This window comes from Ambystoma mexicanum, chromosome 3p (genome assembly GCF_040938575.1).
Source record: "Ambystoma mexicanum isolate Mex_15411 chromosome 3p, UKY_AmexF1_1, whole genome shotgun sequence".
Taxonomy (NCBI): domain Eukaryota; kingdom Metazoa; phylum Chordata; class Amphibia; order Caudata; family Ambystomatidae; genus Ambystoma; species Ambystoma mexicanum.
In genome coordinates, this window is record NC_090925.1 from 745,946,195 (window position 1) to 745,971,310 (window position 25,116).

General features: G+C 46.5%; 1 long non-coding RNA gene across 1 annotated transcript in view; it reads right to left on the minus strand.

Annotated features, from left to right (window-relative positions):
* LOC138580802 (uncharacterized) overlaps positions 1–25,116 on the minus strand; it is a 524,112-nt gene that overhangs the window by 10,436 nt on the left and 488,560 nt on the right. Inside the window, exon 3 of the long non-coding RNA XR_011304347.1 lies at positions 4,145–4,192. This is a non-coding gene — a long non-coding RNA (uncharacterized lncRNA). The remainder of the gene's footprint in view (positions 1–4,144; positions 4,193–25,116) is intronic.

Consider the following 25,116-nt stretch of genomic DNA (forward strand, 5'->3'; position numbering starts at 1 on the left):
AGCTACACAGGTACGACACCTTATTAACTCATTGTCAATTGCCCTCTGGACTGCACACACCAATGATGTAGGCCACATTCTCTCTGCCAAACCTGTTTGCATCACTCTTAATCCTGAGGTCCCTCTGCCATGAGTACTCAGTATAGGATCTCCCCACAAGAAGAGGTAGATATTAAACCTGTCATCTCCTCCCTCATTGGCCAGGGCATCCTCTACTACACCACTAGCTCTTGCAATACTCTGATATTCCCTATAGAAAAAAAAGGCACAGGAAAATTCTGTTTTGGTCACGACTTACGCGCCCATCAATAAGGCTGTCATGTCATACCGCCACATCTGATGGTACTGGACCCCCTCTCCTGTATCCTGCCAAACACCCACTTTTTCACTTGCATTGATCTTGCCTCTGCCTTTTTCTCTGTCCCCATCCACCCTGACTCGCAGTAACTCTTTGCCTTCACATACAAGGGACATCAGCTCACCTACAGGTCCCTTCCCATGGGCTTTACTGACTCGCCATCACTCTTCCCCCAGAATCTGCAGGAAGACCTCCAGGATCTCACCTTCTCGGGGAGCTCCAATATGATCCAATATGTTTATGACGTCCTGCAGGCATCTCCTTCCTTTCAAGACTCCCTATCAGACTCCAAAGTGCTCCTATCTACCCTGCAAGCAAAAGGTCACAAAATAAACAAGGCTAAATTGCAGCTCTGCCCTCCCCCCCACTGTCCAATACCTAGGACACAACATTTCCCATGGCGCTAGGCGCCTTGCCCCCTCTCGGCTGTCCTGCATCTTACAATGTCCCAAGCCTGCCACTAAAAGACAGGTCTGCTCCTTTTTGGGAATGAACACTTTCTGTTGCCCCTGGATCCTTGATTTTGCCTCTACTGTAGCACCTATGCAAAAGATGCTACATGACTCCCAGCCTGACAAACTCAGATGGTCTCCTGACGCTTCAACAGCCTTCTCCAAGATCAAGACTGCCCTCTTCATTGCCCCCACCCTTCCTGACTGTTTTGTGAGGAGAAGGAGGGGTATATTATGAGTCCCTCCTACCTACACCTGATGACGGTGACCCACACAACTGCCTTGCAGCGGTTGACATTGTGTCATCGCCTAGAGCTGACCTCCAGGATAGCCTCCTCCCCAATGCCGAGCTAGTTCTCTTCATTGATGGTTCTTGTCTTAGGGACTCTGCAGGGATTCGCAGGCCGGCTTTGCAGTTTGCACCTCCTTTGATGTATTAGAAGCATTTCAGCTCCCATCAATACGATCTGCACAAGTTGCTGAACTCATTGACCTCACACCATCGCCACACAACTCACAGCCACAATATACACTGATTCACGTTACACCTTTGGTATCTCACATGACTATGGAACCATATGGAAACAGAGAGGTTACCTCACTGCCCAAGATACTCCCGTTATCAATGCTCCCTATGGTGAAGCACTGCTTAGTGCGATCTTGCTACACACTGAGTTAGCCACTGTAAAATGTAAGGCCCACACTCGGATTTTCTGACAGCACCTCACAGGGTAACGCATTGGCTGACTGCCATGAGGAAAATACATCCCTGCATGGCACTCAGGTTCCTGATTATGTGCTACTGTTTCTCCTCTCATTTCAGGACCCCCTAGCATCTCTTTCCATCCTGGCAGACCTCCAAGATGCAGCCCCCCAGGCAGAGGAACAGGGCTGGGAAAGTAAAGGATGTGTTTGTTGCTCTGATCACATGGCGTGATAACTCAGGCCGGTTAGTGGCCCCACTATTATTATCACCATACCTAGCACGTATTGCTCACTAAATGTCCCATTCAAGCAAGGGAAATATGACCTCAGAGGTCCAGAGATATTAGTTCACCCCTAAATTCCCCTCCATTTCTCAGACATACTCTGCTCACTGTCCAACATGTCTCAAGTTCAACCCTGGAAAGCCTGTGAAAACCACTCTGGGGGTGCATGAAGTCCCTTATGGCCCCTTTGTGAATCCCCAAATAAACTTCATTAGCATGACCAAGTATGCCTCTTTCAAATACATTCATGTGGCATTAAACACATTTTCTGAGGTCTAACCCTAGTAAATATGGTGATTCCATTACAGTGCCCAAGAAACTGCTCAGAGACTGCATCCCACGTTTTGGCCTCCCAGTTTCTATAAACTCTGAGAGGGGTACCCATTTCACAGGACAAATTGTACAGAACATTTGCAATGCCCTAGGCATCCTACAGAATTTCCACTGCTCCTATCACCAGGAATTGGCCAGGTCAGTCAAATGTCGAAATGTCAACATAAAGAACCGCCTTGCCAAAGTATTCCATGAAATAGGCCTAAGTTGGGCTGATGCCCTCCCTCTTGTACTCATGGGCATAAGAAACACTGTTAATAGAGGAGGCCCATGAGAATGCCAGTTACTCCGCCACCTTCTCCTTAACTCTGTGATTTGCAACTGAATGATGATCTTGTTGTTTCCTATTGCAAAAGACTAATGCTCATTGTCAGTTCTCACTTCCAGCAAATCCAAGAAGCCCTTCCACGACTGCCTGAAACACTGTGCCACAGCCTCCTACCTGGAGACTGGGTAATCCTGAAAGTGCATCAGTGAAAATCCTCACTGCACCCTCACTGGAAAGGTCTGTTACAGGTCCTGCTGACAACCCACACCACAGTACGCTGTAGAGGCCATGACTCCCAGGTCCATGCTAGCGAGTGTAAAAACAGCACCTCCAATTGACGACGAAGAAAATCAAGGGGTCCAGGTCGTCATGGTAGTGGAGCTTCATCATTGAGGAGTGCTGGATGTGGAGTCACCAGGGTTTTAGCTGCTGGGACCCCGGTGGATAGCTGAAGAGGGGTGTCTTTATCCTGTACCCCTGGAGATTGCAGTTCAGCTGACCACTGGGGTCCCAGCAGCTAAAACCCCAGTGACTCCATATCCAGCACTCCTTGATGACGAAGCCCTGCTTACCTGTTCCAAGGTACAACTTGCGGAGTGTGGCCACCATCTCACCTGACATTAGCAGGTGAACCACATCTACCAGAAGCACACCACTGCTACACCTGTCTCCTGTGGGTGGCCCACACTCTCAATACTTGCTACATGTGTCTCCTACAGTGGCCCATCGGTCTCAAAGGTTTTGTCACCAAGCAGCTACAATAACGCTCTGCACCTGGAGTGTAGGTGCATAAATCCTCCAGCCCAAGGGGTTTGGCAGCGAACTGAATGTGCTCAGCGCCATAGCTGAAGGATTTGTTCTGCAGTTATTGATCTCTGCACAAGGACCCACGTGAAGCATCTGTGTCTCCTTCTCGCTGAGGGGTGTACCAGCTTTACCTTATTTGCCTTTATTCCCCTGTCTGGTACAGTTTGGCATGCTCCCCCCCCCCACCCTCCCTGTCTTCGACTTGCAGCTCACCAGGCTAGAATACTAGAACACCGCCCTGATTTCCTCCAGCTCTACGCATGGGTCATCATTATTCTTGCTGGGATCCTGAACTTTTGCATCATTCTCTTTGCCCTCTACCGGATCCTGTAATGACTGACGCTCTTTGGAACATTTGGGCACAAGGCACCAACCTCTGTAGGGTTGGAGTGGTAAAACTAAGAATAATGTTGTTATTGCATTATTCATGCATTCACCATTCACTGTCTGAATTGGACCCTAAAAGGAGCGACTATGAAGTTGCTGAGCACTAGACAAAGCTTAATTCTTACTGAGTTTCAGTTCTTTTAGGTTGTGAGATGTTACCGGTCACAAAATATATATAATGGTGTTGCGGTAGTTATACGATAGCTTAAGCTATGTGGCAAGTTGAATTGGAAACTGTAAAAACCTTTTCCTTCGTAACTTCTTAACTCGTCTGTGAAGGTTCACCATATTTAAGTTGAAAGTTTGGCCATATGAGTACTCACATGCCAGGTTTAGTGACATTTGATAAGTGTTTTCATGATGAGACAGATGTTGCTTTGAAAAGGTGTTTTTACATGGTGTTTTCGATGGAGCCCAAAAAACACTGATTTTCAGGACAACTGTATCAAAATTGGCTTCTTTGATGTTCAAGACTTTTGCTATACACTTAGGAACTGGCTCACAGAACAAACATTTCACAAATCAGATCAAGACATTTTGAGTTACTCACTTTTCAAAATGGCAAATTGTGTCTACATTTCATCTGTACAGAGAAGTGCTGGAAAATACAAAAGCATGTTCAGAAAAGAAAATGCATGCGAAAATACACAACCATAATTGGTAGTGGATTTATTGCTCAACAAAAAACTGCTCGAATTTATTTTGCTTAGTTATTTTCTTGGAATTTTACCACCAAAATGTAGATGGGGGGTTGGGGTGAGGCAATATTGGTGGGAGGTGTTGGGAGGAAGGTAAGGGTAGTGGGAGGATCCCAATAAGTGTAACTCAAAGTACAAACAAAAAGAATTCCCAATTTCACTGAAGTAGTCAAGATGTATGCATTTACACAATGTATTTGTATTTATTTAGTAAATTTTATACAGCGCTTTAAGCCAAAGCGCTTTACATGAAACAACAGGTTATACATGAGAAGCAATTTCAGACAAGTTATGAGTGAAATAACCAAGAACAATATGTAAAACAATTTGCCAGGTGCATAAGAGAGAAACATGGGTCGGATAGGGCATTAGAGGGAAAAAGAGGAGAGCTGTCAGGTGGGAGATTGGAGTAGGTGGGATTTTAAGGAGGTACGGAAAGATGAATAAGAGGAGATAGCGCAGATAGTGAGGAGGAGACAATTCCACTGGCGTGGGGCAAGGAGCTGGAAGGAGCAGAAGCAGGAAGGAGCACATGTGCAGATGGGACTGCCAGTAGGAAGTGATCAGCGGAGCGGAGTGGGCGAGAGGGGGAGTAGAATGAGAGGAGGGAGGAAAGGTAGGGAGGAGCAAGATCATAAAGAGATTTGAAGACAAGGCAAAGGAAGTTAAATTTGAGTTGAGAATGAAAAGAGAGCCAACCTAGTGAGGAGAGTGAGGAGGAGATGGAATTGTGAGGAGAAAGAGTAAAGAGAGAACGGATGGTGGAGTGGTAGAGGGATTTGAGGGGGGCAAGATGGAAGGTGAGGAGGCCAAAGGGCAGAGCAGAACAGTAGTAGAGTTGAGAAGAGATTCAAGAAGAAATTAGGAGTTTAGTGGTGTGAAAGGTAAGAAAAGATCAGATTTTGCAAATGTTGTAAAGATGGAAGCGACAAGCACGGGAGGTAAGAGAGATGTGGTGAGTAAAGGAGAGGTTTGAGTCAAAGTGGAGGCCGGGGCTGCGGGCAGAGGCTGAGATGGGGAGTTGTGAGGAGGAAAGAGAATGTAGGGAGTGGGAGGGTAGAGCGAGGGTGTTGGCAGGAAAGAATGAAACTTTGGTTTTATCAGTCTTTAGGGAGAGAAAGTGGGAAGACATCCAGGATTTGATAGCAGTGAGACAGGAGGAGAATTTAAGGTGGATATCGGGATTGAAGGATGATAAGGAGAGGAAGAGTTGGGTGTCGTCAGCGTAGTAGTGGTAAGAGACACCAAAGGAAGAGATGATCGGAGCTATATGCACTCCGGATCAAACACGTGACTGCATGTGGTGAATGGCTCAATTGTGTGTTGTTACACTGGAAACTCAATAAAGCTGTTTGGCTGGTTTCCTGCGTCAAAGTGCAGTGATGTGGAGCCTTTGCTACTCACCGGTTAGCAGCTTTGGGAGAGGCGCTTGCCGCCATGGAACGGGAGCAGACCAGGCAGCTTGAGAGAAGTGAAAAATTGAGTTCTCCCACTCCCCTGCCCACTCCAGCTGAAACGAGGGACCCGTCTTGGTGCTTTGCTGGGTCAGATAGCCCCAGTGGCGTAGCCTGCCAACGAGAGAGACAGTTGACAGCATTTTGAAAGAGTAGAGAGGATCCTGAAATCGCTTTGGCGGGAACTACAGTTTAGGTGTGACAGGTGCCTCAGAAAATCCCGTTGGGCTGACGCTGAGACAGTCACATGTCAATCCGCTGCCTCTGGAATGTCAGTGGGCTGGGGTAGGGTCAGTCATATTCCTATTTCAGGCCGGTGGCTCTGCAAGGGTGGTAAGATCTGCTGCAGAGTCCGTTACATGTCAGGCTGCTGCCCTAAAAGGTTGGTTAGCCAGATGTCTGGTACTCTCAAAGCACCTGTATGGCAAAGGCAGAAGCGCCTCTGAAAGGCCAGTAGGCTTGCGGCAGTAGTGGCATTTCAGACTAGTGCTTCTAAAAGACTGGTTTAGCAGACATCTGCGGCCTGGGCCTTGACCTCACAGGCAAGTCAATCTGGGATAAAGTCAGTCGCGTGTTCCCTGAAGCGCAGGTGTAGCCAGGGCAGACAACCTTGCATCAAAAACCTTTGCACTGAAAGCTCAGCTAGGCTAAGGCAGCCAGTCCCCTGTTAGGCCTGTGCCCTAAAAAGCCAGCAAACCCGTAGCAGAGTTGGTCTCAGTGCCAGAAAAGTGCCTCTGAAAGGATGTTAGGGCTGGACCAGAGTTGGTCACAAATCATCTTGATGTGTCTGAAAGGCTGGCAGGTTTGGGGAACAATCACTCAAGTTGGGCCTCGTCATCAGGGTCAGTCATACGTTACTGTTGGCAAGGCTGAGACCCAGTGGGTCACACATCAGGACAGTGTGGCTGGAAGGCCTGCAGAGTTAAGCAGCCATCAGGAACACTTTAGGCAGGTGTGTCTTGAGGCTGAGGGCTCATGCAGTGGCCTCAGTAGTCTTAAAACTGTGGGGCTGTACCCAATCGGGCGCTCAAAGGATGTGCAGGGGTGGGGGGGTGGGCGCAAGGTTCTTTAAAAAGGGAGTACGGTGACTGCTTTTAATTGGAAATATAAGAAGTCATGGCTTGTGGCTGGGCGGCGACGATAGTTTTACTTAAGTAGGATAAGCACAAACACGTTTGGATACTGTTGCTCAAGACAAAGGCAGACCAACCTCAAAGGAGAGATCCTGTGTAAACAGACCAATGACATCAGAAGGCCTCTTTCCTAACACAGTCGCATTCTCATTTCATGACAAAGCTCAAAAAGCCCATGGATGAAAACCTTTAGTTTGGCCAAGATGTGAAGTAAGCTCGTACTATTCATTCGGGGCCCGATTCCGGTGTTATGAAAAAAGTAGTGTGGAAAGCAGACATTTTCCCTTCCATTTGCTAGAACTGCCATTTTTAGATGGTTGAAAAGATTGAAGGGGAGACGTCGTGCTTTCCAACAGCAAAAGCTGCTAAACTCTTTCGTTGTTCGAGCAACATGTGCACCAGTGTCACTGCAAGAAAATCTGAAAAGTCTGCCACTTTTCTAATTTAAGCAGTTCTCCTTGAGCTTCCTGTAAATAGGAAAAGTGATGCTGGTGGCTGATAAATGAATTTTTTGTTAAGGGAAAAGTGTGCAGTGTGTGTTAACGACAACGCTCACGTGCCGTAAGTTATGTAAATTAATTCATGTTTTAACAAATGCTAAAGCAAGGAGCATCCTCTCGCAGAGCCTTCCCTGCATTCCTGATGGTCACCAGGCCCGTTGCCAGGCCGTAAATCAGGCACAAGCTGAGGCTTTCATGTCCATACAGCATATTTTTTCTTCTTCAGAATATGGTGCTTTTAAGAAATGTGTTGTTCCTGCTTGGAACAACACATTTCTATTTTTACACAGACCTCTGATTCGGGTCCTCAGACCCGGTTTGCACCAGGGCCAGATCAAAGTGTGTAGAAAATAATGGGCTCCTCGAACATGTGCAATTATTTACTGAGCAGTTATGGTGTGGATTAATGTAAACAAATGTAATCGCCCGATTACTTACCAGTAATCTTCATTACCTCAAATGCACATCTTCTTTATCAGGTCCTAACCGATGAGGGGCGCCAGCTCCAAGGCAGACATCTGCTAGCAAGAATTATTCATAAATAACATTTCATTTTTCTTTCCTCTGTTCCGTGGCCTCTCCACTTCGGATTGCCATGAATTCTGCCCAGACCCAACGACATCCTGTATACCTCAAGCAACTATTTCAAAGACTTACAATATCCAGGGCTGGTGGGAGGGATTCAACAGACTCTGATGAGAAAGATGAAATTACAGTACCAGTAAGTAGGTGAACAGCTGGCATGGCAGGAGTATATCCCACTTTGTACTTCTTCCAGACCACCTGTCATGCCTTTCAGGGTCTTGTTTAATATCTCAACAAGCCCAGTGTTAAGTTCACAGGCAAGTGAGGTAAGATGCTTTATTAAGTTAAAAAGAAGAGCGAGCAACAGGGGAGGGAAATTAGGTGTTTTTTTGAAACTTTTAATTTAATAAAATGGCACAGTTTGAGAAATCATCCAAAAGTTGTCCCCCTCACATTTCTGACCCCTCACCAGTGGCGGAGCCAGGGGGAGAGGGCTGGTGGGGCGCTTGCCCGGGTTATTTGTTTTTGTTGATAAAATGAGATGCAAATTGTGCACTTTAAAGAATATTTATTCAGTAATACTGGTCAAAACTAGTAGCCGCATGGTGAAGTAACTTATGAAACTGGCCCACAAATAAGTGCCTATGCCCCACTTTCACCGCCAAAACTGACCCATATAAACAGTGCTTATTTGCTTTATTTTTGTTCTATTGTAGCTATATATGAATATTTATTTTGTCGTTAAAGCATGCTGTCAGCTGAGCCTGCACGAAAACGAGTGTCTCACTTTCTCGCCATCTCGTTACCAAGCCTTAATGCAATTGAAATCCCAGCACCATACAGGTTGCAAAAATTAGGGGACATTCAGACACTGTGTGGTAGCATAAGTGTTTAAAAAACCTTTTACATATATAGTTTAGCTGGGCAGACATCAGTAAAATTGCTGTGAGCTAAAAAGTAGCTCCTGCTGCTTTCAATCAGCCTAGAAGAACTTGGTTAGCATGCCGTCAACAGCTACCTACGAGCACCAGTCATTACGTTTGATTCATCGATCCAACTTGAACCAGTGGCATACAAACATACCTACATGACATTAACTTTCGATTGTGAATGGGTAAAGTAAGTCATAAATGCAAGACATTCATAGTGTATTCTCCTAAAAGTAACTGTCTTCTTTGCTTTGCATGTTGGCTATTTGCCAATAAAAACAATGAGCACTTTTCAAAAGGTCTGGTCTGACCCTAGCTGTGGTTTTTTCCAATTTTAAAAAAAGCAACAGAAGAAATTGTAATGCATAAACATTCAAAGATACACTGTGAAGCTGAAAAACAGATACAAAGAGCCAAATTTAGAATTAGCCAAGATAGAACTATTGTTTCTGAGCTAATAAACGCTGAAAGGGAACAGATAGAGAAAACCTGTGGAAAACCTGTGGAATTCTAAGGAGGCTGCTTGATGCTATATTGTATCTCGCCAAGCAAGGGATGCCTCTCCGTGGACACAGAGAACATGCGGGATTGGGACGTACGCCCAATCAAGGACATTTTTGGGAGTTACTCAAGATGATGTCCAAGTATGACAATGTTTTAACACAGCATATTGCTCATGATAAGCGGAATGAAATCTACTTGAGCCACGACACTCAGAATGATTTAATTAGTGCACTAGTGAAAGAGACAATGTGTGCTATCAGTGAAGAAGTTAAAATGGCCAAATTCTATAGTGGTATTGTTGAATCTACAATAGATGTCAGCAGAGTTGATCAATTTTCTTTATCTCTTAGATATGTTACATTTTGTAACATTTGCTGAACCTCCTGGAGCAGCATAAACTATTGGCATCGACTTTAGAGTCAATGGAACTCAGGTTTTCCTTGATCCGTGGGTAGGGGTATGATGGTTCAATCACTATGTCTGGATATTTTGTTGGACTGAAACCACTTGTGAAAGAAGTCGCGCCCAAAGCTATACATTTTCACTGTTGTGTGCACCATTTAAACCTTGTGCTGATTGATAATGCACAGTCATGCATAAAAGGAAAGTAATTTTTTGGTACACTTGAGGCACTGTACCCCTTCCTTACTGGCTGTCAGCCTCGCTTGAAAGTTCTGCAGGAAGAGCAACAGGAGCATGATATGATATAATAGGTTATTTATAACGCGCTTAATACCCTGTGTTTCTCCGTGTCGTATTGCTTCCAAGGCAAGTATGTTGCCCCTGAGCTATCCTCCCGAAACGAAACAGCCTACAGGAAACAGCCCTGACATTAAAAAAGCTATCTGACACTAGATGTCTGAGCCGTAAAAGGTCAGTAGATTCTGTGAAACAAAACATTGTACCAATTAGCACAGCCTTGCACCGAATATCTACTGGATGCATCCCAAATGCAAAACCACTTAGGGATGCACAGAGGCTCTGGAACACAATTGAAACCCTAGAGTTAAAATTCTTAATATGTTTTTGGCACAAAGTACCACAAACTGTGCATACACTGTCAACATATTTGTAAAGTAATACACTTACTAACTGCAGAACGCATTGTTGTGACATGCTGTAAGGAACTAGAGAAGCTTCCGTCAGATGATATATTTGATTGGTTTGAAATAGATGCTAGAAAAATGGCTGAAGAGTGTGGGACATCAACACACTTTCAAGAAAAAAGGAAGAGGGCTAGGAAAAGCTTTCATGGTGAAGTAGCTGATGATAATCCTAAGATTTTAGAAATACTGTGCATACATTCTCAGCACTGGATCCTAAACTCTTTCCTAGGTCCTATAATTCTGATGCATTGAAAGAGTTTGCTACATTTTATGCAGGTGGTGTCTCTGTGCTCGACGCTGTGGAAGAATATTCTTCTTTTTGTGCACTGTATGGGGAAATATTCTCTGGAAACAAGCAGTAAATAATAAACAATGTACTGCCTTTCTTGATAGACAATGATATGCAGGGTGTTTACCCAAACCTTTCTAATTTGTACAGAATATTTCTCACTTTGCCTGTAAATAGTGCCGCCACAGAACATAGTTTTAGCAGGCGAAGTTGTTGAAAAGTTACTTACGGTGAACAATGGGTGAAGAGAGACTTTCAAATTTAGCCTTCATAAGTATTGAAAGGGACCTGACTTACTCTGTGGACTTTGATAAAGTAATTCAGACATTTGCTTAAATTAAACCATGCAGAAAGGCTTTGTAGCGCAGATCCCCCATAGGTTTTTTGCTGCGGCAGAGGTCTTCTTGGTCCTAATCTGTCACAGGTAAACATCTTCATGCAGATAGTCTTCTGTAGCTTACCGCTGCATGGGACACAATCTCATTCTCACCTTGCATTTGAAGGAACAGTTTCATCCTCATTAAATGTATTGTATATGTGTGTATTTATTGAGTCATTGTTATACAGCAAGCATTTGATATTAGAGATATTTATTTTCAGCTCAAATGGTTGGCACATGTTGGCTTTTTGGTACTAAGAAATGTTTACAAAAGGTATTGCATTGATGCACTCATGGAATAATGACAATTAAATTGTAAAATGTATACAAGTGTACTTAAGTTGTTTGCTAATGTTTAGCGTTGTTTCAGGACATATGTCTGTTGCTGGGACAAAAGGTTATTTTTGATCCCACTCCCAACCTGGGATTATATTGATATTTATATTATCATGGTATTTATTTTAAACTCAATTGGCTTGTTTGTGCCAGGCAGACAACCTTGTGTAATGTGTCACAGAATCTTAGAAAATTATTAAAACGTTTTTCCATTGCAATCTGTGGTTTTGTATTGCTTGGCCTGGTTACCACCAGCATGGTATGGTATATTGCTTGCAAATGTTTATTGAATTGTTCTTTTTTGCCCTGCTGTTGGATAGACCAGATTCAGATCTCTAGATTTCATTGTCACATTGAAATTTTATTTTAATTGGACGTTCCCTCCATAAGAAATGTGTGGTGTGTAACTGATAATAGGTGTGGCTTGTAGTGTAAGGTTGTATAAATGAAATATATATCGGGCAAAAAGCCATGACAGTTTTTCCTTGAATATTAAGCATCAACAGTTCCTAGTAATTGTACCTGCAAAATTTAGTAAATGGTAGGGACCCCCAGCACAACCCCGACCCCTCTCAGACGCGGCTGGCGTGCTGCGCAGCATTGCCCCCATGAGTGCCACTTTGCCCCCCTCCCCCGGCACCAAAACCTGGCTCGGTCACTGCCCTTCACAATACCCTCTGACGCCACAATGAAAGAGCTTGCTTGCTCGCAGTGCAAGTTCTTGACTGCCAACCCATAAAATGTCCACATTTAAAGTTGTACAATGTCAAGGAGTATTGATTTTGCATGCACTGTTCCATCAGTTGCTTAGTTGTGTCATACTATACAATTAGATTTCCTTTGAGGATGTGTCAGTCATCCAGAATGTGTGTGTGTAAATCTGAGGACATTTTCTTTTCTCCAATTTTTACAATGTCTGTCCCAAATTTGTAGATGTGCAAAGCAGTCTGAGAGGAGGGGCACTGACTGTAACCCCAACAAAATGTAAATCCCTGTACCTGTGAACCCCATCAGAAAATATGTCAACCTAGCTTGTGTGCTTATCAATATGCTAGACAGGGGTGCTGAATACGCGGGTACTCCACCCTCCCCCCTCCCAGGAAAGGCTATTTGCACAAAGGTCCCTATACTTACAATGGGGCATCCTGAAATGTTGCCCACCGGCCCCCTCACCTTCCACCAATTCCCTCACCCCCGGGAAAACCAAACGTCTACTTCTCTGATGCCAGAGCATCACCGGGGAAAGTTGCAGATGGCTGTAGTAGGTGTAGTAATGGCACTTTTTTGGGAACAAGGAGCATGCGGAGTACATCCAACAGCCCATTATGGTGCATGCTCATTCACTATGGCAGATGCTCACTGCATGTAGTTAGATTTCGGATATCACGTGTGCGGATGTAGCCATCTATTTCCTTTCAGCCACCACAAGGTACTTAAGAAGGCTTTCAAATTTACAAATGGCCCTGTTATGCAATATGCAGTTGCACCCTTTTTATCTAGACCTTGCTTCGTCCACCCCTGCACACTTTCAATTTCATATGATTGGATACAATTTGAAGCAATGATTGGGTGTTGTGACCTTGGATCCACCAAAGGGGAATTATGGCCGCTATATTTTACTGTATATTGTTATCCTAACTGTTGGATGTTCTACTACTGTAGCATCAGGGAAGTTTGCAGTTTAGTGTTCGGGCGGTGGCAGGTCTGGAGGAGCGGGCCAGGAGGGGAAATGACGTTGGGGTGAAGGGTTAGAGTAAGTTGGAAAGGAAGGAATAAAGTCGTGTTAATGTTCCTCAAGTATTGCGTCATTATTATTGGTGCCGTGCGGGATAAACTTTGATCCAGATGGTCCCTGGATAGGAGCTAGCACATTGGCGACGTTGTGGGTGAGACTGCAGTCCCCAGAGGTGGCGACCCATGTCGGGCTGCTCAACACATGCACCGCGGGTGCAGGAGTGAAAGCACTTCCCATGTTCCATGGGGGAGAGAGGTTGAAGGAACCGCAGGCAGCAACCTCCAAATATTTGGCCTATAGGGGTGGCACAAGCTCTCCAAGCGACCTACCAAGGGGGAAGGCCCCAGACAAGAACAGGCGTGCCACTCCTCTACAACACAGTGGTGCTCGAGCCTGTAGAGGCGGCTGCCATTTTGGAGGCAAGTGAGGCTAGTGGCAAGGTCTGCCACAGGGAGATGAGGCCCAGACCACAGTGGGTGTCACAGATTCGGTTCCCTACCACATTTGGCACACCCCATTGGCTGCTACGACTAGCATAAGTTACATAAATCAATCCTACTGAAAAGCACCTACAGCCGCCAAGCCTCACAATCACCATATCTGACCCTGATATTCCGGCCAGCATCCCTGTTACAGCCCAGTACATGTGCAGCAAAGGATTCAGGAGTCCCTGCCGCTGCAGTTACCTGGAGTATTTAATGTTGCTAATACTAGCAACATGGGACCCAGGTGGGGCGTGTGGGTCCGGGATTTTGACCTTTATGTGGGGATCATGGGGCCCATGGAAGACAACAGACAACAGTGCCTGCTGAAATTGGCAGTGGGTCCGGTAATGAGAGACATTTTTGATGAACTGTCCATAGATTCCATAGACACCATCCAAGGACTCAAGGCAGCTCTCACCACGTACTTTACACCACACATGAATGTGGACTATGAGCGCCATGTCTTTCACACTACCAAACAGCAAAAGGGAGAGACAATGGATGCATTTGTGATGAGTTTGAGGATTAAACTAAAATATTGTGACTTTAGTATGTACCCGAACACTGAGGCCCTGCGTTCTCAGATCATTGTGGGGTGCGAGTTACAAAACATCAGGAGGAAGCTACTGCAAAAACCCAGAACACTAGAAGAGATCTTAATGCTGGCGAGAGCAGAGTTGGCAGTGTAGTCACAGGTGGAAGCCATGGGCAACCCAAAAACATCTACAACCCATCACAAGACCATTCTGAGGCTGGTGGGGGCATCATCAAAGATCCAAGGGGAGCCATTTTGTTATAGATGCAGATACGAATTTCCCCACGATGGTGCGTTTCCGGCCCTGGGGCAACAGTGTTTCGGCATGTGGAGGAGAAAATCATTTTAAATCGGTCTGCGGAATGTCCAGAAACCTGGTCAAAGGGGACAGTGAAGGCGGAGTGTCCACCCAACCCATGGATCGTAAACCAACTTCCGCCACGGCGGCGTCGCAAGTGGCAGTGCAGGTCCATGGGAAGTACAGAGATGGGGGACGACAGGAAGACGACTCAGGAGAAGACAAGAAGGTGAAGGATCGCAGACGCTATCAAATCTCAGCAGCATGGCCCGCAGAGGAGGTCAAGACGCCATGTTAGATACTTGGTTGAATAGTCCAGAGGGAGAGCAACAACGGAAAGGGTACTTATACAGCCTAGGAAACAAACAGGTCATGGAACACAGTCGCACACTGCTCATGCACCTCAATGAGTGGCAGGTGGAGTTTTTGGTGGACACGTGTGCCACAGTCATTGTGATCAGTGAACAAATATACAAGGCCCTTCCACAGACACCTAGACATCGCATGTCAGAAATGGGCATCTACAGGTATGGGTCCAAGTCCCCGCTAGCATGTATAGGCCAGTTCGAAGCAAGATGCCAATACAAAACACAATAGAGGAAGATTCCAGTGCACGTGATATCAACGACAACCGAGTGCTGGTGCATTTTGAGTTCCAAAAGGCCATTGACATGGGAATAACACATGTACTATATAGACTGATGGTCAACAAGTACATAAACACTGAACAAAATATACCAACTGTTCCCCACGCTATTCAAAGAAATCAGAAAATTAAAAAACAAACAGATCATACTCCACATTGATGAAGATGTCCCGCTGGTGGCTCAGCATTACCGAGGTATCCCTGTCAACATACAAAGACAGGTTGAAGACGAGCTTCACAAACTGTTAGAGCAAGCCATCATAGAGCCAGCCATGGGACCCACACCTTGGGTGTCACCCATTGTGCCAGTGCCAAAGAAAGGCTCTGATGCTACCCAGCTGTGCGTGGACATGAGGCGACCAAATCAAGCCATCAAGAGAGAACAGCACCTAGCCCCCACCCCCATCACTAACATGGTACATCTACTCAACAATGCCAGGTCTTTTCAAATCTGGATCTCAACAAGGGCCATCATCAGCTGGTCCTGAGCCTTGACAGGCACTATATCGCAATCTTTGTGACACACCTTGGCCTATATAGGTATAGGCTTTGAGTTTTGGTGTCTCTTCGGCAGCAGAGATTTTCAAGGCAGAGCTACACAACGTAATAAAGTAGATTCCCAAATGCATCAACTGCAGTGATAACTTTTTCGTATTTGGCACTAGTGTGGAGAAGCACAATGACCCGCTCTCAAGAGTGTGCATGGCACTGGAAGCAGCAAATCTCACTCTGATCAGGTAGAAATGTGAGCCCAGGAAAGGTACCTTGCAGTTCTTTGGGCAAATCTTTTTTGAAAAGGGAATGACACCAGATCCTGAGCGATTGCCTGCCTTTGATTTTTGTCAAGTATTGGAAAAAGATATATATCGGTTACTGGGGGCTCTTAAACCGACAAATGGCTTTTTTTCCTGTCCCTCCCTATGTAGCAAAGCGTTTATCCTTAGAATTGACTCCTTTCATGACCCAGTTTATTAATAAATCTCTGACGCAAGGGATAGTTCCTCAGATCTTGAAACAGCCCATAGTTACACCCCTATTGAAAAAACCCACCTTAGACTCAGAGATTCTTCAGAATGATAGACCGATAGGAGTTCTCCCTTGGCTGGCAAATATTCTCGAAAATGTGTTTACAGGTCAATTGCAGGAATGTGTGGAGCAGGAGTCATTGTTGGATAAATTCCAGTCTGGCTTTAGACCAAGACATGGAACCGAGACTGCCCTCCTATCTGTACAGAATGATTTGCTGGCGGCCGCGGACCGGGGCAAGCTTTCCCTTTTGGTGATGCTGGACCTGGCTGCGTCCTTTGACACAGTGAACCATTCAATCCTTTTAGACCGATTGCAGGTGTTTGGAAGGGTTTCTAAGCATCCTGTTTGCTGGTCTAGATCATTTCTGTTGGACCGTCATCAGCAGGTGAGATTGGGTGAATTTTTCTCAGACTTGATTAAGTTGAACTGTGGTGTTCCACAGCGATCATCACTTTTGCCCCTGTTGAACCTGTACATGCGTCCTCTCTGAAGATCTTCAGACGCCATGGGATGAGTTTTCACTCCTACGCTGACAACACCCAGATCTTCATCAGGTTTGTTAATCTTGATGAAGCAATTGGTAAACTACGGCAGTTCTTGGATGAAGTTGATCACTGGATATCCAGTAATCAGCTGCAACTAAATGCAGCCAAAACCAAATTGATTTTATTCGGTCTAAGACATCTTCTTATTGCTGCCAAAAAGCTATCCGTACCAACTGTACTAGGTACGAATTTAAAATGTGTATCCAAGGTTAAGAATGTGGGCTGTGTGGCAGGACGATCTCGCCAGTGAGTGCCAGGTTGGAGCAAATGTCCAGGCAGTACACCATAATTTGAGACTTTTAAGACAGGTACTTCCCTATATCCTTGAGGAGGATCATGCTCCGGTAGTGGGTGCCCTGTCCAATGCTCATCTGGACTATTGCAACAATCAGTTGATGGAGATTCTGTCCAAGCAAGTCCAGAGACTCCAAAAGAGCCAAAATGCTGCAATTAAGTTGATTTTTAAGCTGGGTAAAACTGCCCATGTGTCTCCATCTCGCTGTGCTCTACACTGGCTAGCGGTGGAAGATTGCATTAGATTTAAGGTGGCTTGCCTTGTTTTTAAATGCCGGAATAGGGCTTGCCCCAGCCTATTTGAGTGAATTGCTGCAACCTTATCAAATTCCTCATTCAGTACACACAACAAGAGGAGACAGAAGATTTGCTGTTTTTTTACCAAAATTGTGGAACTCGCTTCCAATTGAAATAAGGACCACAAAGTCACTACATCAATTTCGTAAGGCCCTAAAACATTTTCGTTCAGGTAGCTTATCTGAATCCTTCCTTTTATCTGCTCGCTCTTGAGGCTTGGTCCTGTTTTACATAATTGTGTCATATCATCTGCACCGCTATATGGTTTGGTCCATCATGTGCGCGATACAAATGTGAAAATCAAATCAAAATCAAAATCATGCAGCTCTCAACGACACGTCTCCCCCAACAAATGTCTCGGAGCTTCAATCTTTCTTTGGGTTGGCAAGTAATTGCACGAGATACATTAAAGACTTTGCTAACATTAGTGAATCGTTGCGAGCCCTCACCAAGCAACAGGTGCCATTTCACTGGTCAACAGCATGTCAATCGGCGTTCACAGCCATTCGAGTTCGCGTTGCAGAGGCTGAAAACATGGCACACACATCTCGAGAGACACAAAACTGACAGTGAACGCAAGCCCTGTGGCTCTGGGCAACATTCTGGTGCAGAAGGCACATGACAATTCATAACAGAGGCACATCATATCATATGCTCGCAGGATCCTGCCGAAGACAGAGCATGCATACTCACAGGCTGAAAAAGAAAGCTTGGCCGTCGTCTGGGCCTGTGAACATTTTCATTTGTTCTTATATGGGAAGCCGTTCATAATTATTGCAGATGACCAGGCATTATTGTTTATTTATGGCAATCCCCAAGCGAAAAATGCTACCTTGCATTGCTCGGTGGGGCCTGCGGCTACAGGACCATACATTCCACATCATTCACCGGCCAGGGAAGGAGGAGAATCTGGACGATTTTCTGTCCTGCCATCCGAGGAAAGTTGATGTGCTTTAACCCCAAAGTGGCTGATCGTTACAGCAGGTACGTGTTACAGCAAGCAATACTACAAGGGGTGGGTCCGGTGAGCCTCACTCAGGAGGCGGAAAAGGACGTCGCCATACAAATTGTCATTGGGGAGCTGTTGTCAGGAAGGTGGAGGAGAGCAACGGAGAGGAGTCGTCTTGAGTCGGAGGAGGTGCAGCAAAATGTGGACAGTCTCCTACTGGTGAAGGATACATTGGCAATGTCAGATTAAACCCTTCTAGTCAAAGGGAACAAGTTGGTAGTGACCACATCTATGAAGGGACAGGTGCAAGAGATGGCGCATGAAAAGCGACATGGAATTGTGTCCACAAAGAGGATGCTGCGGCAGAAGGTGTGGTTTCTGAGATTAGACATGATGGTGAAAGACCTACTCAAGGAATGCCCAATATACTGTTTAATTGCTCCGGTGAGACATCCAGAACCGTTAAAGATGACTGAGCTGCCAAAAGGGGTGTCAGAAGAAGTGGCAGTTGACTTCTTTGGACCCATGGAAGGAGGGAAGTATGTCTCAGCCGTCATGGATGCATACTCACGGTTCCCCGAAGCATAGATAGTGGCCTCCAAATCGGCACATAGTGTGATACCGGCTCTGGACCAGATATTCACGGCATATGGCATTCCCCAGAAAGTCTGAGACTGGGCCTCCATTTATGAGCCAGGATTTCAAGACATTCGCAGAATACATGGAGTTCAGCCACAGGAAGATAACTCCTTTATGGCTCCAGGCCAACGGCATGAATGAGAGCTTCATGTCCAACCTGAAGCGAACCCTTCAAATATCTCACCTGACAGGACAGCCTTAAGAGCAAGTGCTACACCAGCTGCTTCGACACTACAGGAGCACTCCACATAGCACCACTGGGAAGTGCCCGGCAGAAATAATGTTTGGACGAAGTGTTCACACAGGGCTCCCACAACACAGGAGGGTGACTGAAATATGCTGATGATATGATATCATTGATTATTTATAACGTGCTTAATACCCAGAGGTTTCAAAGCGCGGACCCGGGGATTGAACCCGTGTTGCTCGGTTTCATCTTGCTTCCAAGGCGAGCATGTTGCCCCTGAGCTATCCTCCCGAGACATGATGATGACATAAGGACTCGCGAAAATGAAGTGAAATGCTGATACCTGGCTGAAGGCCAAGGAATCGTCACTGGAATCGTAACTGGACCTTGGTGACGTGGTGGATGTGAAACAACCAAAGGTCAGCAAGCACACTGCCAAGTTCCATGATGACCCTCGGTCATAATAGAGAAGTAAAGTTCTTTGATCACGCAGAAGGGGACCAGCGCCAAGTGACTCGAAATTCCTCACACTTTAAGAGTTAGAAGCAGAGAAACGTGCCTCAAGGGATGGAGATCCTGTACTCGTTGAACTCGGATGAGTCCTATCAAGGTGATGGAGAACAGTCAGACTAGTTTGTTACTAGAGGTCCCTGGGAGCAGATTCCGGATTTGGAAAATCAAGTACCAGAGGCTGCTGCTAGAGGTCCATCAAAGCGGAATCCAAAAGAAGGGGGGGGGCACTGCTCAGGCTCACAGGTACAGGGTCCTCTAGCAGCACACTCAGTACACCAACCAGCTACACACACCACGTATTAAGAGAGATCCTGCTGGTGGGTTAGGCTTCTCTTACATTGCGCCAAAACTATGGAATTCACTCCCTGCCACCCTCAGAGCGGAAACCTCCATCTCTGTCTTCCGCAATAATCTCAAGACCACCTTCCTCAACTAACACTGTCACCACGCCTTGTCCTCCTAACTTGTATACTGTAATATAAATCTAATATAATCTATTTGCGGCTATTTGCGGCATGCGGCTCCCCTTCCCTCCCTCCTCCCGCCTCCCTGCCCACCCCCGTCCAGTGATTGGCCAGGCTGAGGACTGTGTTGAATGTGGAGTTGCCAGTGCTCCATGCACACCTGATTCCATCTCGGCGTTGCAGATGAGCGCAGCACTCCAGGTGAGACTGGGCATGGACTGCCTCCATTTTGGCCAGTAGTGGCCCCGGTAAGCCCCCTGCCATGCCCTGAAGCGTCCCTTTCTTGCGGCTCCCCTTCCTTCCCTCCTCCCACCTCCCTGCCCGACCCTGTCCAGTGATTGGCCAGGCTGAGGCCTGTGTTGAATGTGGAGTTGCCAGCGCCCCCTGCACACCTGATTCCATCTCGACGTTGCAGGTGAGCGCGGCACTCCAGGTGAGACTGGGCATGGGCTGCCTCCATTTTGGCCAGTAGTGGCCCCGGCAAGCTCCCACCATGCCCCGAAGCGTCCCTTTCTTGCGGCTCCCCTTCCCTCCCTCCTCCCGCCTCCCTGCCCACCCCCTCACCCCTATTGATCCATCAAGGCTTTTAAGCCACCTTCCCAGGGTAGCCCCTACGGCTAAGGACCCCGAGGTGAAGGACGGCTACACAAAGTGTCTGCAGGTGTCCGCAGGGGGAGTAAAAGAAGCAAACAGACACCAACTAAACTGTAAGTGTAGCATGGGTGGGGAGTAGAGCAATTACTGAACTCCAGAAAGCCCTTGTCACTCTACCTTACCTCTCCTGAAGGCATACTGCCATAGAATCACACCATGCATACCTAGAGAGATTTGTCATCTCCAGACTAACTCCATTATTGGCCTGACTGTAAATGTTGTAATGCATTACGCACTAACACACTAGCCAATGTTAATTAGCGCCATATCGATAGAGAAATGTCATGATTAGCCTGCATCACCTTTAGACAGGTGTAACAATGTTAGCATGTATCACACTTAGCTGGAATTCTCAATTTAGCCTGCGCCACATCTAGATAGAAATGTGAATGTTAGCATGTACCACACTTAGATTGAATTTGCAATCTTAACCGGCGTCACATCCAGACAGGATTATGAATGTTAGCATGTACCACACTTAGCTGGAATTCTCAATTTAGCCTGTGCCCCTTCTAGATAGAAATGTGAATGTTAGCATGTACCACACTTAGCTGGAATTCTCAATTTAGCCTGCGCCGCATCTAGATAGAAATGTGAATGTTAGCATGTACCACACTTAGCTGGAATTCTCAATTTAGCCTGCGCCGCATCTAGATCGAAATGTGAATGTTAGCATGTACCACACTTAGATTGAATTAGCAATTTTGGCTTGCGTCACATCTAGACAGGATTATGAATTTTAACATGTACCACACTTAGATTGAATTCGCAATTTTGGCTTGCGTCACATCTAGACAGGATTATGAATTTTAGCATGTACCACACTTAGATTGAATTCGCAATCTTACCCGGCGTCACATCCAGACAGGATTATGAATGTTGGCGTGTACCACACTTAGCTGGAATTCTCAATTTAGCCTGCGCCGCATCTAGATAGGATTATGAATGTTAGCATGTACCACACTTAGATTGAATTCTCAATTTAGCCTGCACCGCATCTAGATAGAAAGGTGAATGTTAGCATGTGATATGATATGATATGATATGATATGATAGTTTATTTATATAGCGCCTATACACAATGTGTTTCAAAGCGCTTCAAGGCAAGGAAGGGAACAAGGGAAAATACATCAACATTCTTACAGGCCATGAACAGTAAGGATGTGAAATTAACTATCGTGCTCCGCCTGACGACATTTCAGATAGTGCAAGTGCTAAGACATAGATAAGGAAGGGAGGGGGAGTGTGGGAAGGAAATGGAAAGAGACAGGCGACTACCGTACTAGGCCTGACGACATTTCTGGTAGAGCTGGAGGAAAACAAAAGGTGATGGAGAGGGGTGCAGAAAGGGAGGGGAGGAACAAAACAAGTGACTATCGTACTAGGCCTGACAACGTTTCAGATAGTGCTGGAGGGAGGGGGGGCAACAGTAAGGGGATAGGGGAGCGCCAGACGAGGTTGCTATCGTAGTAGGTCCAGAGACAATTCTGATAGAGTAAGTGCATAGAAGAAATTAAGGGGAGGAGATTGGAAAAGGGAGGGGAGAGGGGAGGGCAGGAGAGAACAGAGATTAAGCAGTCAAAAAGAGTGGAGAAGCAAGAGAGGAGAGCTAATACAATTGCAGAAGTCAGTAGTAACACATAATGTTGCAAGCCAGGATACAAGATGAAGATGAAACAGCATGATTAAGGGCCACCATGAGTACAAGATGCAAAGGAAGTCCAGCATGAGAGTTGAGAAAGGGTGACACACCGTTAATCAATGAAGTCCATAAAAGTAAAATGAAGCATTGGCCACAAGATGGTGATGGTGAAACCAGAATGTATCAAGACAAGACTCCTGTGTGCAGGAAAGGGGGGGTGCAAAAGGGAACAACACGGGGGCACCAGAGAGGGTGGGGATGGCCTGTTGGGACAGAGGGTGTAAACACACGTTGGTGCATGCTTACCTGCTGTCTTAGCAGGAGGTCGGACTCTGGATCCTCCTGGTCTGAACAGGTCCAAACAGCAATAGCCCTTTTCTTTGTCTGCCCTTCACTTTGGACGCCTGGGCGAGAGACGCCCTTCATCTAAGAGTTCAGAGCAGGAAGGAAGAGGCAGGGATAAGAAGGTGGCCGGGGCTTAGGCCAGGTGACCTAGATCCACTTACACCTGCTCCCCAGCTGCAAAGGAAAATAGACTGGAGGGCTCCTTAAGTAGAGAAAAGAGCGGCAAGCAGGAAGGCACCAGGTGGGCGGGGCTTGGTAAGTGGTGAAAAGGAGCGGCAACCAGGAAGGCACCAGGTGGGCGGTGCTTAGGCCAGGTGACCTAGATCGACTTACAGCAGCTCCCCAGCTGCAAAGGAAAAGAGGCTGGAGGGCTCCTTAAGTAGGGAAAAAAGCAGCAAGCAGGAAGGCACCAGGTGGGCGGGGCTTAGGCCAGGTGACCTAGATCCACTTATAGCTGCTCCCCAGCTGCAAAGGAAAAGAGGCTGGAGGGCTCCTTAAGTAGGGAAAAGAGCAGCAAGCAGGAAGGCACCAGGTGGGTGGGGCTTGCTAAGTGAAAAGGAGCGGCAAGCAGGAAGGCTCCAGGTGGGCGGGGCTTGCTAAGTGGTGAAAAGGAGCGGCAAGCAGCAAGGCACCAGGTGGGCGGGGCTTAGGCCAGGTGACCTAGATCCACGTACACCTGCTCCCCAGCTGCCTCACTTAGATCGAATTCTCAATTTAGCCTGCGCCGCATCTAGATAGAAATGTGAATATTAGCATGTGCCACACTTAGATTGAATTCTCAATTTAGCCTGTACCGCATCTAGATAGAAATGTGAATATTAGCATGTACTACACTTAGATTGAATTCTCAATTTTAGCTTGCGTCACATCTAGACAGGATTATGAATGTTAGCACATGCCACTCTTAGATGAAACCATAATGATGACAAGGGCAACACCCGGATGGAATCATGATCACTAGCCTCCTCACATATAGACAGAATTTTGAATTAGCAAGCACCACACACTCAGATGGAATAATGAATGATAGCAAACATCACACCTAGACATAACTGCAAGGACAGAAAGGCCAACTAACCAATCCACTAACAATTTCACCCCCCTGCTTACACGGTTCAAACTCTAACCAAACACAACCACAAGCCTAAAACGCAGCAATCCGCACAAACTTCACTACACTGCAGCAACAAAACAAACTGCACATAGACTTGCACAACAGCACACGACGACTACCGATCGTAAAACACCCCAAGCCCGGCCGACGGACCCACCGGGCTGAGGCTGCCAACAGCAAATCACTGCTCTCTTGCACTTTTCCAACCTATTCCCACCAACTCACCTCCCCTCCCTCTTTCAGAGCCGCCAGAGCGCCAGGGGACCACTCCAGTGGTGACAGTGCGCGGTACAAATATCCTTTAACATAACATTAACTGTGCTGAACGAGGTGAATCTGAACCAGTGCCTAGAACTGGACAGTACAAGGTGAGGTATGAACAATCTCAACAGGCGAGAATGAGGCCCAGGAGACTCCTTGAAGAAATCGGTTAAAGTAGTGTATTAAATGTTTACATTTGGGGGGTTCGTGGGGGGGGTTGTGGCATCGGGAAGTTAACAGTCTAGTGTTTGGGTGGGCCAGTCCCAGGGGAGCAGGTCGGGAAAGGAAGTGACGTTGGAGTGAAGCGCAGGGGCGCCTCCAAGGGGTGGCCAGGGGGGGCCATGGCCACCCTTATAAAAATGCTGGCCCCCCCCCATCGGCCACCCCATGAAAAAGCAAAAAAATACACTTTTCTTTCTTCCCCTCTGAACTGTGCATGGACAATAATCACATGTGCAGTTCAGTGTGAACACATTTTTTTGTTTGTTGCCGCAGCTCACCACCCGCGATGGACTGGATCAAGCCACGTATGATGGTGGCCCTACCCCCATTGATCGCACAATAAACACAGCCTGAGTGCACGCATTTCTGTTTTGGCTTGCACTTGCAGGCTTTGTTCACTTCCAGGCACTGAAAAGGAGACCTGGGCTGCGGCGCTGAGGGATCGAGTGGTTGTCCTAGGCAAGCACTTCAGAGTTGAGGTATGTGGCACCAGGGGTGGTGCCAGGCATGGGCGTGGGAGGGCTAAAGTCCCCCCCCCTTCTGCAGCTGCCTATTTGCCATGCACAGGCCTGCTCGCTTGACCTCAAGCCGGCGCTCTCCACACCGCTTTATTTTCTCCTCACAAAACTGATTGTGGGGGAGGCAGGATGCGTTAAAATGTAACAAGCCCATTATTATTAAATAGAACAATTGTGGAGGTGAGACGCCCCTGGAAGAAGAGAGTACCTGCTGGCTGCGAGATGCATGCTGGCCACCTTAGCAGGATAATCGGTGTCTCTTTCAGTGAGGCCATTCTCCTTGTACCCATCGTGAAG